Source organism: Hyla sarda, unplaced genomic scaffold (genome assembly GCF_029499605.1).
Source record: "Hyla sarda isolate aHylSar1 unplaced genomic scaffold, aHylSar1.hap1 scaffold_304, whole genome shotgun sequence".
Classification (NCBI taxonomy): Eukaryota; Metazoa; Chordata; class Amphibia; order Anura; family Hylidae; genus Hyla; species Hyla sarda.
In genome coordinates, this window is record NW_026609759.1 from 285242 (window position 1) to 299164 (window position 13923).

At 43.3% G+C, this 13923-nt stretch overlaps 8 pseudogenes; all 8 read left to right on the top strand.

Annotated features, from left to right (window-relative positions):
- The first annotated feature begins 226 nt into the window (after window positions 1-226).
- Window positions 227-490, top strand: LOC130328090 (U2 spliceosomal RNA; annotated as a pseudogene).
- Window positions 491-1963: 1473 nt separating this feature from the next.
- On the top strand, window positions 1964-2221 carry LOC130328115 (U2 spliceosomal RNA; annotated as a pseudogene).
- A 1484-nt stretch (window positions 2222-3705) lies between these two features.
- Window positions 3706-3969, top strand: LOC130328037 (U2 spliceosomal RNA; annotated as a pseudogene).
- Window positions 3970-5444: 1475 nt separating this feature from the next.
- Window positions 5445-5708, top strand: LOC130328039 (U2 spliceosomal RNA; annotated as a pseudogene).
- Window positions 5709-7191: 1483 nt separating this feature from the next.
- Window positions 7192-7456, top strand: LOC130328086 (U2 spliceosomal RNA; annotated as a pseudogene).
- Window positions 7457-8945: 1489 nt separating this feature from the next.
- LOC130328041 (U2 spliceosomal RNA) lies at window positions 8946-9209 on the top strand (annotated as a pseudogene).
- Window positions 9210-10685: 1476 nt separating this feature from the next.
- Window positions 10686-10949, top strand: LOC130328042 (U2 spliceosomal RNA; annotated as a pseudogene).
- A 1471-nt stretch (window positions 10950-12420) lies between these two features.
- LOC130328043 (U2 spliceosomal RNA) lies at window positions 12421-12684 on the top strand (annotated as a pseudogene).
- The last annotated feature ends 1239 nt before the right edge of the window (window positions 12685-13923 follow it).

Genomic DNA, 13923 nt, shown 5'->3' on the forward strand with positions numbered 1-13923 from the left:
CTATGGATTGCATTGCTAAATGCTCCATCAGAGTGCAATGGTCGCCTGTCCTTTTTTTAAGTGATGATGTGGGTTTAGCCTGTGCTGTATGTATGTATGGGTGGCTGACTGCCACCCACCCAGAAAGTGTATGGGAGGCTGGTTGGCTGCCAGCCTTCCTTCCATTCCTATGAGTAATGTGAGTGCTCATGAAGGGGACATGGTTGGGTCCACCCCTTTCCCGGTTATCCCCTCTAGGCCTTTTGGCTTAGATCAAGTGTAAAAAAAGAAAGGATCTTGCGACAGATCGCATCCTGAGGCACGTTTTTTTTTGTGTGAATACTTGCACTTGGGTGACTTGTGAGCACATACTGATACATACGTTCCCTATCTGGGGACCATAAATTAAATGGATTTTTGAGAAAGGGAGCTGATTTGGAAGCTTGCTTCTGGCGCCCTATGCATTGACCCGATGTGGCAGTATCTTCGGGTAGTGAACAGTGCACCACCCCATTCCAGTGTTAAACAAGAAAGATTCTCATTTAATCCTCCGTGGGTGAGAATTTGAGTTTGAGAATTGGAGACCAAAATGATGAGTTGCACTGACTGGTTTATGAACGTCTATTCATTTAGCGTTTTAATGACCATGTTTGCACACTGATTGGTGTAAAAAAATAAAATAAAACTAAATAATAATAATCTAGCACACCTGTGCAGGTTTGACATGACATGACAGGTAGCTGTCTTGTGGGTGGTGCTGAATCCTGTTAAATGACATGAGGGTCTCATGCCTATACACAAGGGTGTGTCATTGCTGTTGCTTGACCATGCATTGGTTTCTGTGGTCAGTGAATGATAAAAACAAAATTTACCATCCATTGATGGATGGGAAATCCGCCATGAGACATTTGTTTTTAGAAACTGCTGCTCACAACCAATGTTGCAATGGAGTGTCTCCATCTGCTGGTGGTATTGGAAAGGCATTAGTGCTATGACAGGGTCTGAAGAAGAAGAAGAAGAAGAAGAAGAAGACGGAAAAAAATATATATAAAAAGAAAAAGAGAGAGAGAGAGAGAGACTGACTTAGTGAGCGAGTGAGTGAGAGAGTGAGAGTGAGTGAGAGTGAATGAGTGAGTGAGTGATTGAGTGAGTGAGTGAGTGAGTGAGAACAAATGAGTTAAAGCAAGTGAGTGAGAGAGATCGAATGAATGAAAGTCTGAATGACAGAAAGAAAAAAGGATGAAGAAAGAAGCATGAAGAAAAAAAAATGTATATGGAGTTGCTGACATGAGTGCAATCTACAAAGCCGTTGAGGCTGATCCTCATGGGAGGATTATTGCACCAGGACCCTTAGCACTTTTAAAATGCCATTCAATGCCACGGGCTAGATGTAAACTGCAGATGACCATGTTGTGGTAGTTACCATGGATACCCAAGTGATGTGTGAGCTAACACATAGGCCCAACAGATTCCAAGAAGGCCAGAATCACCAGCGGCACCACCATCGATTGTCAGGTCACCCGGATTCAGCAAATACCAGAGTCCAAAATGATGCAGGTTTATACTGTTAATTTTCAGTTTATCGTTACAGTTGGTGTTATTCCATGTCGGAAGGGACGCAGCTACAGCCAGTGGGGTAACTAGAGACAGGCAGGCAGCTATGTGCAACAAAGGTAGGCGTGTTGTTTTCATATGCAGATCTGAAATATTGTCTTATATGCAAGAGGAGGAGTGATGGGGGTTCAGGCAAAAGCCAGGCTATGGATTGCATTGCTAAATGCTCCATCAGAGTGCAATGGTCGCCTGTCCTTTTTTTAAGTGATGATGTGGGTTTAGCCTGTGCTGTATGTATGTATGGGTGGCTGACTGCCACCCACCCAGAAAGTGTATGGGAGGCTGGTTGGCTGCCAGCCTTCCTTCCATTCCTATGAGTAATGTGAGTGCTCATGAAGGGGACATGGTTGGGTCCACCCCTTTCCCGGTTATCCCCTCTAGGCCTTTTGGCTTAGATCAAGTGTAAAAAAAGAAAGGATCTTGCGACAGATCGCATCCTGAGGCACGTTTTTTTTTGTGTGAATACTTGGGTGACTTGTGAGCACATACTGATACATACGTTCCCTATCTGGGGACCATAAATTAAATGGATTTTTGAGAAAGGGAGCTGATTTGGAAGCTTGCTTCTGTCGCCCTATGCATTGACCCGATGTGGCAGTATCTTCGGGTAGTGAACAGTGCACCACCCCATTCCAGTGTTAAACAAGAAAGATTCTCATTTAATCCTCCGTGGGTGAGAATTTGAGTTTGAGAATTGGAGACCAAAATGATGAGTTGCACTGACTGGTTTATGAACGTCTATTCATTTAGCGTTTTAATGACCATGTTTGCACACTGATTGGTGTAAAAAAATAAAATAAAACTAAATAATAATAATCTAGCACACCTGTGCAGGTTTGACATGACATGACAGGTAGCTGTCTTGTGGGTGGTGCTGAATCCTGTTAAATGACATGAGGGTCTCATGCCTATACACAAGGGTGTGTCATTGCTGTTGCTTGACCATGCATTGGTTTCTGTGGTCAGTGAATGATAAAAACAAAATTTACCATCCATTGATGGATGGGAAATCCGCCATGAGGCATTTGTTTTTAGAAACTGCTGCTCACAACCAATGTTGCAATGGAGTGTCTCCATCTGCTGGTGGTATTGGAAAGGCATTAGTGCTATGACAGGGTCTGAAGAAGAAGAAGAAGAAGAAGAAGAAGAAGACGGAAAAAAATATATATAAAAAGAAAAAGAGAGAGAGAGAGAGAGACTGACTTAGTGAGCGAGTGAGTGAGAGAGTGAGAGTGAGTGAGAGTGAATGAGTGAGTGAGTGATTGAGTGAGTGAGTGAGTGAGTGAGTGAGTGAGAACAAATGAGTTAAAGCAAGTGAGTGAGAGAGATCGAATGAATGAAAGTCTGAATGACAGAAAGAAAAAAGGATGAAGAAAGAAGCATGAAGAAAAAAAAATGTATATGGAGTTGCTGACATGAGTGCAATCTACAAAGCCGTTGAGGCTGATCCTCATGGGAGGATTATTGCACCAGGACCCTTAGCACTTTTAAAATGCCATTCAATGCCACGGGCTAGATGTAAACTGCAGATGACCATGTTGTGGTAGTTACCATGGATACCCAAGTGATGTGTGAGCTAACACATAGGCCCAACAGATTCCAAGAAGGCCAGAATCACCAGCGGCACCACCATCGATTGTCAGGTCACCCGGATTCAGCAAATACCAGAGTCCAAAATGATGCAGGTTTATACTGTTAATTTTCAGTTTATCGTTACAGTTGGTGTTATTCCATGTCGGAAGGGACGCAGCTACAGCCAGTGGGGTAACTAGAGACAGGTAGGCAGCTATGTGCAACAAAGGTAGGCGTGTTGTTTTCATATGCAGATCTGAAATATTGTCTTATATGCAAGAGGAGGAGTGATGGGGGTTCAGGCAAAAGCCAGGCTATGGATTGCATTGCTAAATGCTCCATCAGAGTGCAATGGTCGCCTGTCCTTTTTTTAAGTGATGATGTGGGTTTAGCCTGTGCTGTATGTATGTATGGGTGGCTGACTGCCACCCACCCAGAAAGTGTATGGGAGGCTGGTTGGCTGCCAGCCTTCCTTCCATTCCTATGAGTAATGTGAGTGCTCATGAAGGGGACATGGTTGGGTCCACCCCTTTCCCGGTTATCCCCTCTAGGCCTTTTGGCTTAGATCAAGTGTAAAAAAAGAAAGGATCTTGCGACAGATCGCATCCTGAGGCACGTTTTTTTTTGTGTGAATACTTGCACTTGGGTGACTTGTGAGCACATACTGATACATACGTTCCCTATCTGGGGACCATAAATTAAATGGATTTTTGAGAAAGGGAGCTGATTTGGAAGCTTGCTTCTGTCGCCCTATGCATTGACCCGATGTGGCAGTATCTTCGGGTAGTGAACAGTGCACCACCCCATTCCAGTGTTAAACAAGAAAGATTCTCATTTAATCCTCCGTGGGTGAGAATTTGAGTTTGAGAATTGGAGACCAAAATGATGAGTTGCACTGACTGGTTTATGAACGTCTATTCATTTAGCGTTTTAATGACCATGTTTGCACACTGATTGGTGTAAAAAAATAAAATAAAACTAAATAATAATAATCTAGCACACCTGTGCAGGTTTGACATGACATGACAGGTAGCTGTCTTGTGGGTGGTGCTGAATCCTGTTAAATGACATGAGGGTCTCATGCCTATACACAAGGGTGTGTCATTGCTGTTGCTTGACCATGCATTGGTTTCTGTGGTCAGTGAATGATAAAAACAAAATTTACCATCCATTGATGGATGGGAAATCCGCCATGAGGCATTTGTTTTTAGAAACTGCTGCTCACAACCAATGTTGCAATGGAGTGTCTCCATCTGCTGGTGGTATTGGAAAGGCATTAGTGCTATGACAGGGTCTGAAGAAGAAGAAGAAGAAGAAGAAGAAGAAGAAGACGGAAAAAAATATATATAAAAAGAAAAAGAGAGAGAGAGAGAGAGACTGACTTAGTGAGCGAGTGAGTGAGAGAGTGAGAGTGAGTGAGAGTGAATGAGTGAGTGAGTGATTGAGTGAGTGAGTGAGTGAGAACAAATGAGTTAAAGCAAGTGAGTGAGAGAGATCGAATGAATGAAAGTCTGAATGACAGAAAGAAAAAAGGATGAAGAAAGAAGCATGAAGAAAAAAAAATGTATATGGAGTTGCTGACATGAGTGCAATCTACAAAGCCGTTGAGGCTGATCCTCATGGGAGGATTATTGCACCAGGACCCTTAGCACTTTTAAAATGCCATTCAATGCCACGGGCTAGATGTAAACTGCAGATGACCATGTTGTGGTAGTTACCATGGATACCCAAGTGATGTGTGAGCTAACACATAGGCCCAACAGATTCCAAGAAGGCCAGAATCACCAGCGGCACCACCATCGATTGTCAGGTCACCCGGATTCAGCAAATACCAGAGTCCAAAATGATGCAGGTTTATACTGTTAATTTTCAGTTTATCGTTACAGTTGGTGTTATTCCATGTCGGAAGGGACGCAGCTACAGCCAGTGGGGTAACTAGAGACAGGCAGGCAGCTATGTGCAACAAAGGTAGGCGTGTTGTTTTCATATGCAGATCTGAAATATTGTCTTATATGCAAGAGGAGGAGTGATGGGGGTTCAGGCAAAAGCCAGGCTATGGATTGCATGGCTAAATGCTCCATCAGAGTGCAATGGTCGCCTGTCCTTTTTTTAAGTGATGATGTGGGTTTAGCCTGTGCTGTATGTATGTATGGGTGGCTGACTGCCACCCACCCAGAAAGTGTATGGGAGGCTGGTTGGCTGCCAGCCTTCCTTCCATTCCTATGAGTAATGTGAGTGCTCATGAAGGGGACATGGTTGGGTCCACCCCTTTCCCGGTTATCCCCTCTAGGCCTTTTGGCTTAGATCAAGTGTAAAAAAAGAAAGGATCTTGCGACAGATCGCATCCTGAGGCACGTTTTTTTTTGTGTGAATACTTGCACTTGGGTGACTTGTGAGCACATACTGATACATACGTTCCCTATCTGGGGACCATAAATTAAATGGATTTTTGAGAAAGGGAGCTGATTTGGAAGCTTGCTTCTGTCGCCCTATGCATTGACCCGATGTGGCAGTATCTTCGGGTAGTGAACAGTGCACCACCCCATTCCAGTGTTAAACAAGAAAGATTCTCATTTAATCCTCCGTGGGTGAGAATTTGAGTTTGAGAATTGGAGACCAAAATGATGAGTTGCACTGACTGGTTTATGAACGTCTATTCATTTAGCGTTTTAATGACCATGTTTGCACACTGATTGGTGTAAAAAAATAAAATAAAACTAAATAATAATAATCTAGCACACCTGTGCAGGTTTGACATGACATGACAGGTAGCTGTCTTGTGGGTGGTGCTGAATCCTGTTAAATGACATGAGGGTCTCATGCCTATACACAAGGGTGTGTCATTGCTGTTGCTTGACCATGCATTGGTTTCTGTGGTCAGTGAATGATAAAAACAAAATTTACCATCCATTGATGGATGGGAAATCCGCCATGAGGCATTTGTTTTTAGAAACTGCTGCTCACAACCAATGTTGCAATGGAGTGTCTCCATCTGCTGGTGGTATTGGAAAGGCATTAGTGCTATGACAGGGTCTGAAGAAGAAGAAGAAGAAGAAGAAGAAGAAGAAGACGGAAAAAAATATATATAAAAAGAAAAAGAGAGAGAGAGAGAGAGACTGACTTAGTGAGCGAGTGAGTGAGAGAGTGAGAGTGAGTGAGAGTGAATGAGTGAGTGAGTGATTGAGTGAGTGAGTGAGTGAGTGAGTGAGAACAAATGAGTTAAAGCAAGTGAGTGAGAGAGATCGAATGAATGAAAGTCTGAATGACAGAAAGAAAAAAGGATGAAGAAAGAAGCATGAAGAAAAAAAAATGTATATGGAGTTGCTGACATGAGTGCAATCTACAAAGCCGTTGAGGCTGATCCTCATGGGAGGATTATTGCACCAGGACCCTTAGCACTTTTAAAATGCCATTCAATGCCACGGGCTAGATGTAAACTGCAGATGACCATGTTGTGGTAGTTACCATGGATACCCAAGTGATGTGTGAGCTAACACATAGGCCCAACAGATTCCAAGAAGGCCAGAATCACCAGCGGCACCACCATCGATTGTCAGGTCACCCGGATTCAGCAAATACCAGAGTCCAAAATGATGCAGGTTTATACTGTTAATTTTCAGTTTATCGTTACAGTTGGTGTTATTCCATGTCGGAAGGGACGCAGCTACAGCCAGTGGGGTAACTAGAGACAGGCAGGCAGCTATGTGCAACAAAGGTAGGCGTGTTGTTTTCATATGCAGATCTGAAATATTGTCTTATATGCAAGAGGAGGAGTGATGGGGGTTCAGGCAAAAGCCAGGCTATGGATTGCATTGCTAAATGCTCCATCAGAGTGCAATGGTCGCCTGTCCTTTTTTTAAGTGATGATGTGGGTTTAGCCTGTGCTGTATGTATGTATGGGTGGCTGACTGCCACCCACCCAGAAAGTGTATGGGAGGCTGGTTGGCTGCCAGCCTTCCTTCCATTCCTATGAGTAATGTGAGTGCTCATGAAGGGGACATGGTTGGGTCCACCCCTTTCCCGGTTATCCCCTCTAGGCCTTTTGGCTTAGATCAAGTGTAAAAAAAAGAAAGGATCTTGCGACAGATCGCATCCTGAGGCACGTTTTTTTTTATGTGAATACTTGCACTTGGGTGACTTGTGAGCACATACTGATACATACGTTCCCTATCTGGGGACCATAAATTAAATGGATTTTTGAGAAAGGGAGCTGATTTGGAAGCTTGCTTCTGTCGCCCTATGCATTGACCCGATGTGGCAGTATCTTCGGGTAGTGAACAGTGCACCACCCCATTCCAGTGTTAAACAAGAAAGATTCTCATTTAATCCTCCGTGGGTGAGAATTTGAGTTTGAGAATTGGAGACCAAAATGATGAGTTGCACTGACTGGTTTATGAACGTCTATTCATTTAGCGTTTTAATGACCATGTTTGCACACTGATTGGTGTAAAAAAATAAAATAAAACTAAATAATAATAATCTAGCACACCTGTGCAGGTTTGACATGACATGACAGGTAGCTGTCTTGTGGGTGGTGCTGAATCCTGTTAAATGACATGAGGGTCTCATGCCTATACACAAGGGTGTGTCATTGCTGTTGCTTGACCATGCATTGGTTTCTGTGGTCAGTGAATGATAAAAACAAAATTTACCATCCATTGATGGATGGGAAATCCGCCATGAGGCATTTTTTTTTAGAAACTGCTGCTCACAACCAATGTTGCAATGGAGTGTCTCCATCTGCTGGTGGTATTGGAAAGGCATTAGTGCTATGACAGGGTCTGAAGAAGAAGAAGAAGAAGAAGAAGAAGAAGAAGAAGAAGAAGAAGACGGAAAAAAATATATATAAAAAGAAAAAGAGAGAGAGAGAGAGACTGACTTAGTGAGCGAGTGAGTGAGAGAGTGAGAGTGAGTGAGAGTGAATGAGTGAGTGAGTGATTGAGTGAGTGAGTGAGTGAGTGAGAACAAATGAGTTAAAGCAAGTGAGTGAGAGAGATCGAATGAATGAAAGTCTGAATGACAGAAAGAAAAAAGGATGAAGAAAGAAGCATGAAGAAAAAAAAATGTATATGGAGTTGCTGACATGAGTGCAATCTACAAAGCCGTTGAGGCTGATCCTCATGGGAGGATTATTGCACCAGGACCCTTAGCACTTTTAAAATGCCATTCAATGCCACGGGCTAGATGTAAACTGCAGATGACCATGTTGTGGTAGTTACCATGGATACCCAAGTGATGTGTGAGCTAACACATAGGCCCAACAGATTCCAAGAAGGCCAGAATCACCAGCGGCACCACCATCGATTGTCAGGTCACCCGGATTCAGCAAATACCAGAGTCCAAAATGATGCAGGTTTATACTGTTAATTTTCAGTTTATCGTTACAGTTGGTGTTATTCCATGTCGGAAGGGACGCAGCTACAGCCAGTGGGGTAACTAGAGACAGGCAGGCAGCTATGTGCAACAAAGGTAGGCGTGTTGTTTTCATATGCAGATCTGAAATATTGTCTTATATGCAAGAGGAGGAGTGATGGGGGTTCAGGCAAAAGCCAGGCTATGGATTGCATTGCTAAATGCTCCATCAGAGTGCAATGGTCGCCTGTCCTTTTTTTAAGTGATGATGTGGGTTTAGCCTGTGCTGTATGTATGTATGGGTGGCTGACTGCCACCCACCCAGAAAGTGTATGGGAGGCTGGTTGGCTGCCAGCCTTCCTTCCATTCCTATGAGTAATGTGAGTGCTCATGAAGGGGACATGGTTGGGTCCACCCCTTTCCCGGTTATCCCCTCTAGGCCTTTTGGCTTAGATCAAGTGTAAAAAAAGAAAGGATCTTGCGACAGATCGCATCCTGAGGCACGTTTTTTTTTGTGTGAATACTTGCACTTGGGTGACTTGTGAGCACATACTGATACATACGTTCCCTATCTGGGGACCATAAATTAAATGGATTTTTGAGAAAGGGAGCTGATTTGGAAGCTTGCTTCTGTCGCCCTATGCATTGACCCGATGTGGCAGTATCTTCGGGTAGTGAACAGTGCACCACCCCATTCCAGTGTTAAACAAGAAAGATTCTCATTTAATCCTCCGTGGGTGAGAATTTGAGTTTGAGAATTGGAGACCAAAATGATGAGTTGCACTGACTGGTTTATGAACGTCTATTCATTTAGCGTTTTAATGACCATGTTTGCACACTGATTGGTGTAAAAAAATAAAATAAAACTAAATAATAATAATCTAGCACACCTGTGCAGGTTTGACATGACATGACAGGTAGCTGTCTTGTGGGTGGTGCTGAATCCTGTTAAATGACATGAGGGTCTCATGCCTATACACAAGGGTGTGTCATTGCTGTTGCTTGACCATGCATTGGTTTCTGTGGTCAGTGAATGATAAAAACAAAATTTACCATCCATTGATGGATGGGAAATCCGCCATGAGGCATTTGTTTTTAGAAACTGCTGCTCACAACCAATGTTGCAATGGAGTGTCTCCATCTGCTGGTGGTATTGGAAAGGCATTAGTGCTATGACAGGGTCTGAAGAAGAAGAAGAAGAAGAAGAAGAAGAAGACGGAAAAAAATATATATAAAAAGAAAAAGAGAGAGAGAGAGAGAGACTGACTTAGTGAGCGAGTGAGTGAGAGAGTGAGAGTGAGTGAGAGTGAATGAGTGAGTGAGTGATTGAGTGAGTGAGTGAGTGAGTGAGAACAAATGAGTTAAAGCAAGTGAGTGAGAGAGATCGAATGAATGAAAGTCTGAATGACAGAAAGAAAAAAGGATGAAGAAAGAAGCATGAAGAAAAAAAAATGTATATGGAGTTGCTGACATGAGTGCAATCTACAAAGCCGTTGAGGCTGATCCTCATGGGAGGATTATTGCACCAGGACCCTTAGCACTTTTAAAATGCCATTCAATGCCACGGGCTAGATGTAAACTGCAGATGACCATGTTGTGGTAGTTACCATGGATACCCAAGTGATGTGTGAGCTAACACATAGGCCCAACAGATTCCAAGAAGGCCAGAATCACCAGCGGCACCACCATCGATTGTCAGGTCACCCGGATTCAGCAAATACCAGAGTCCAAAATGATGCAGGTTTATACTGTTAATTTTCAGTTTATCGTTACAGTTGGTGTTATTCCATGTCGGAAGGGACGCAGCTACAGCCAGTGGGGTAACTAGAGACAGGCAGGCAGCTATGTGCAACAAAGGTAGGCGTGTTGTTTTCATATGCAGATCTGAAATATTGTCTTATATGCAAGAGGAGGAGTGATGGGGGTTCAGGCAAAAGCCAGGCTATGGATTGCATTGCTAAATGCTCCATCAGAGTGCAATGGTCGCCTGTCCTTTTTTTAAGTGATGATGTGGGTTTAGCCTGTGCTGTATGTATGTATGGGTGGCTGACTGCCACCCACCCAGAAAGTGTATGGGAGGCTGGTTGGCTGCCAGCCTTCCTTCCATTCCTATGAGTAATGTGAGTGCTCATGAAGGGGACATGGTTGGGTCCACCCCTTTCCCGGTTATCCCCTCTAGGCCTTTTGGCTTAGATCAAGTGTAAAAAAAGAAAGGATCTTGCGACAGATCGCATCCTGAGGCACGTTTTTTTTTGTGTGAATACTTGCACTTGGGTGACTTGTGAGCACATACTGATACATACGTTCCCTATCTGGGGACCATAAATTAAATGGATTTTTGAGAAAGGGAGCTGATTTGGAAGCTTGCTTCTGTCGCCCTATGCATTGACCCGATGTGGCAGTATCTTCGGGTAGTGAACAGTGCACCACCCCATTCCAGTGTTAAACAAGAAAGATTCTCATTTAATCCTCCGTGGGTGAGAATTTGAGTTTGAGAATTGGAGACCAAAATGATGAGTTGCACTGACTGGTTTATGAACGTCTATTCATTTAGCGTTTTAATGACCATGTTTGCACACTGATTGGTGTAAAAAAATAAAATAAAACTAAATAATAATAATCTAGCACACCTGTGCAGGTTTGACATGACATGACAGGTAGCTGTCTTGTGGGTGGTGCTGAATCCTGTTAAATGACATGAGGGTCTCATGCCTATACACAAGGGTGTGTCATTGCTGTTGCTTGACCATGCATTGGTTTCTGTGGTCAGTGAATGATAAAAACAAAATTTACCATCCATTGATGGATGGGAAATCCGCCATGAGGCATTTGTTTTTAGAAACTGCTGCTCACAACCAATGTTGCAATGGAGTGTCTCCATCTGCTGGTGGTATTGGAAAGGCATTAGTGCTATGACAGGGTCTGAAGAAGAAGAAGAAGAAGAAGAAGAAGACGGAAAAAAATATATATAAAAAGAAAAAGAGAGAGAGAGAGAGACTGACTTAGTGAGCGAGTGAGTGAGAGAGTGAGAGTGAGTGAGAGTGAATGAGTGAGTGAGTGATTGAGTGAGTGAGTGAGTGAGTGAGAACAAATGAGTTAAAGCAAGTGAGTGAGAGAGATCGAATGAATGAAAGTCTGAATGACAGAAAGAAAAAAGGATGAAGAAAGAAGCATGAAGAAAAAAAAATGTATATGGAGTTGCTGACATGAGTGCAATCTACAAAGCCGTTGAGGCTGATCCTCATGGGAGGATTATTGCACCAGGACCCTTAGCACTTTTAAAATGCCATTCAATGCCACGGGCTAGATGTAAACTGCAGATGACCATGTTGTGGTAGTTACCATGGATACCCAAGTGATGTGTGAGCTAACACATAGGCCCAACAGATTCCAAGAAGGCCAGAATCACCAGCGGCACCACCATCGATTGTCAGGTCACCCGGATTCAGCAAATACCAGAGTCCAAAATGATGCAGGTTTATACTGTTAATTTTCAGTTTATCGTTACAGTTGGTGTTATTCCATGTCGGAAGGGACGCAGCTACAGCCAGTGGGGTAACTAGAGACAGGCAGGCAGCTATGTGCAACAAAGGTAGGCGTGTTGTTTTCATATGCAGATCTGAAATATTGTCTTATATGCAAGAGGAGGAGTGATGGGGGTTCAGGCAAAAGCCAGGCTATGGATTGCATTGCTAAATGCTCCATCAGAGTGCAATGGTCGCCTGTCCTTTTTTTAAGTGATGATGTGGGTTTAGCCTGTGCTGTATGTATGTATGGGTGGCTGACTGCCACCCACCCAGAAAGTGTATGGGAGGCTGGTTGGCTGCCAGCCTTCCTTCCATTCCTATGAGTAATGTGAGTGCTCATGAAGGGGACATGGTTGGGTCCACCCCTTTCCCGGTTATCCCCTCTAGGCCTTTTGGCTTAGATCAAGTGTAAAAAAAGAAAGGATCTTGCGACAGATCGCATCCTGAGGCACGTTTTTTTTTGTGTGAATACTTGCACTTGGGTGACTTGTGAGCACATACTGATACATACGTTCCCTATCTGGGGACCATAAATTAAATGGATTTTTGAGAAAGGGAGCTGATTTGGAAGCTTGCTTCTGTCGCCCTATGCATTGACCCGATGTGGCAGTATCTTCGGGTAGTGAACAGTGCACCACCCCATTCCAGTGTTAAACAAGAAAGATTCTCATTTAATCCTCCGTGGGTGAGAATTTGAGTTTGAGAATTGGAGACCAAAATGATGAGTTGCACTGACTGGTTTATGAACGTCTATTCATTTAGCGTTTTAAGGACCATGTTTGCACACTGATTGGTGTAAAAAAATAAAATAAAACTAAATAATAATAATCTAGCACACCTGTGCAGGTTTGACATGACATGACAGGTAGCTGTCTTGTGGGTGGTGCTGAATCCTGTTAAATGACATGAGGGTCTCATGCCTATACACAAGGGTGTGTCATTGCTGTTGCTTGACCATGCATTGGTTTCTGTGGTCAGTGAATGATAAAAACAAAATTTACCATCCATTGATGGATGGGAAATCCGCCATGAGGCATTTGTTTTTAGAAACTGCTGCTCACAACCAATGTTGCAATGGAGTGTCTCCATCTGCTGGTGGTATTGGAAAGGCATTAGTGCTATGACAGGGTCTGAAGAAGAAGAAGAAGAAGAAGAAGAAGAAGAAGAAGAAGAAGAAGAAGAAGAAGAAGAAGACGGAAAAAAATATATATAAAAAGAAAAAGAGAGAGAGAGAGAGAGAGACTGACTTAGTGAGCGAGTGAGTGAGAGAGTGAGAGTGAGTGAGAGTGAATGAGTGAGTGAGTGATTGAGTGAGTGAGTGAGTGAGTGAGAACAAATGAGTTAAAGCAAGTGAGTGAGAGAGATCGAATGAATGAAAGTCTGAATGACAGAAAGAAAAAAGGATGAAGAAAGAAGCATGAAGAAAAAAAAATGTATATGGAGTTGCTGACATGAGTGCAATCTACAAAGCCGTTGAGGCTGATCCTCATGGGAGGATTATTGCACCAGGACCCTTAGCACTTTTAAAATGCCATTCAATGCCACGGGCTAGATGTAAACTGCAGATGACCATGTTGTGGTAGTTACCATGGATACCCAAGTGATGTGTGAGCTAACACATAGGCCCAACAGATTCCAAGAAGGCCAGAATCACCAGCGGCACCACCATCGATTGTCAGGTCACCCGGATTCAGCAAATACCAGAGTCCAAAATGATGCAGGTTTATACTGTTAATTTTCAGTTTATCGTTACAGTTGGTGTTATTCCATGTCGGAAGGGACGCAGCTACAGCCAGTGGGGTAACTAGAGACAGGCAGGCAGCTATGTGCAACAAAGGTAGGCGTGTTGTTTTCATATGCAGATCTGAAATATTGTCTT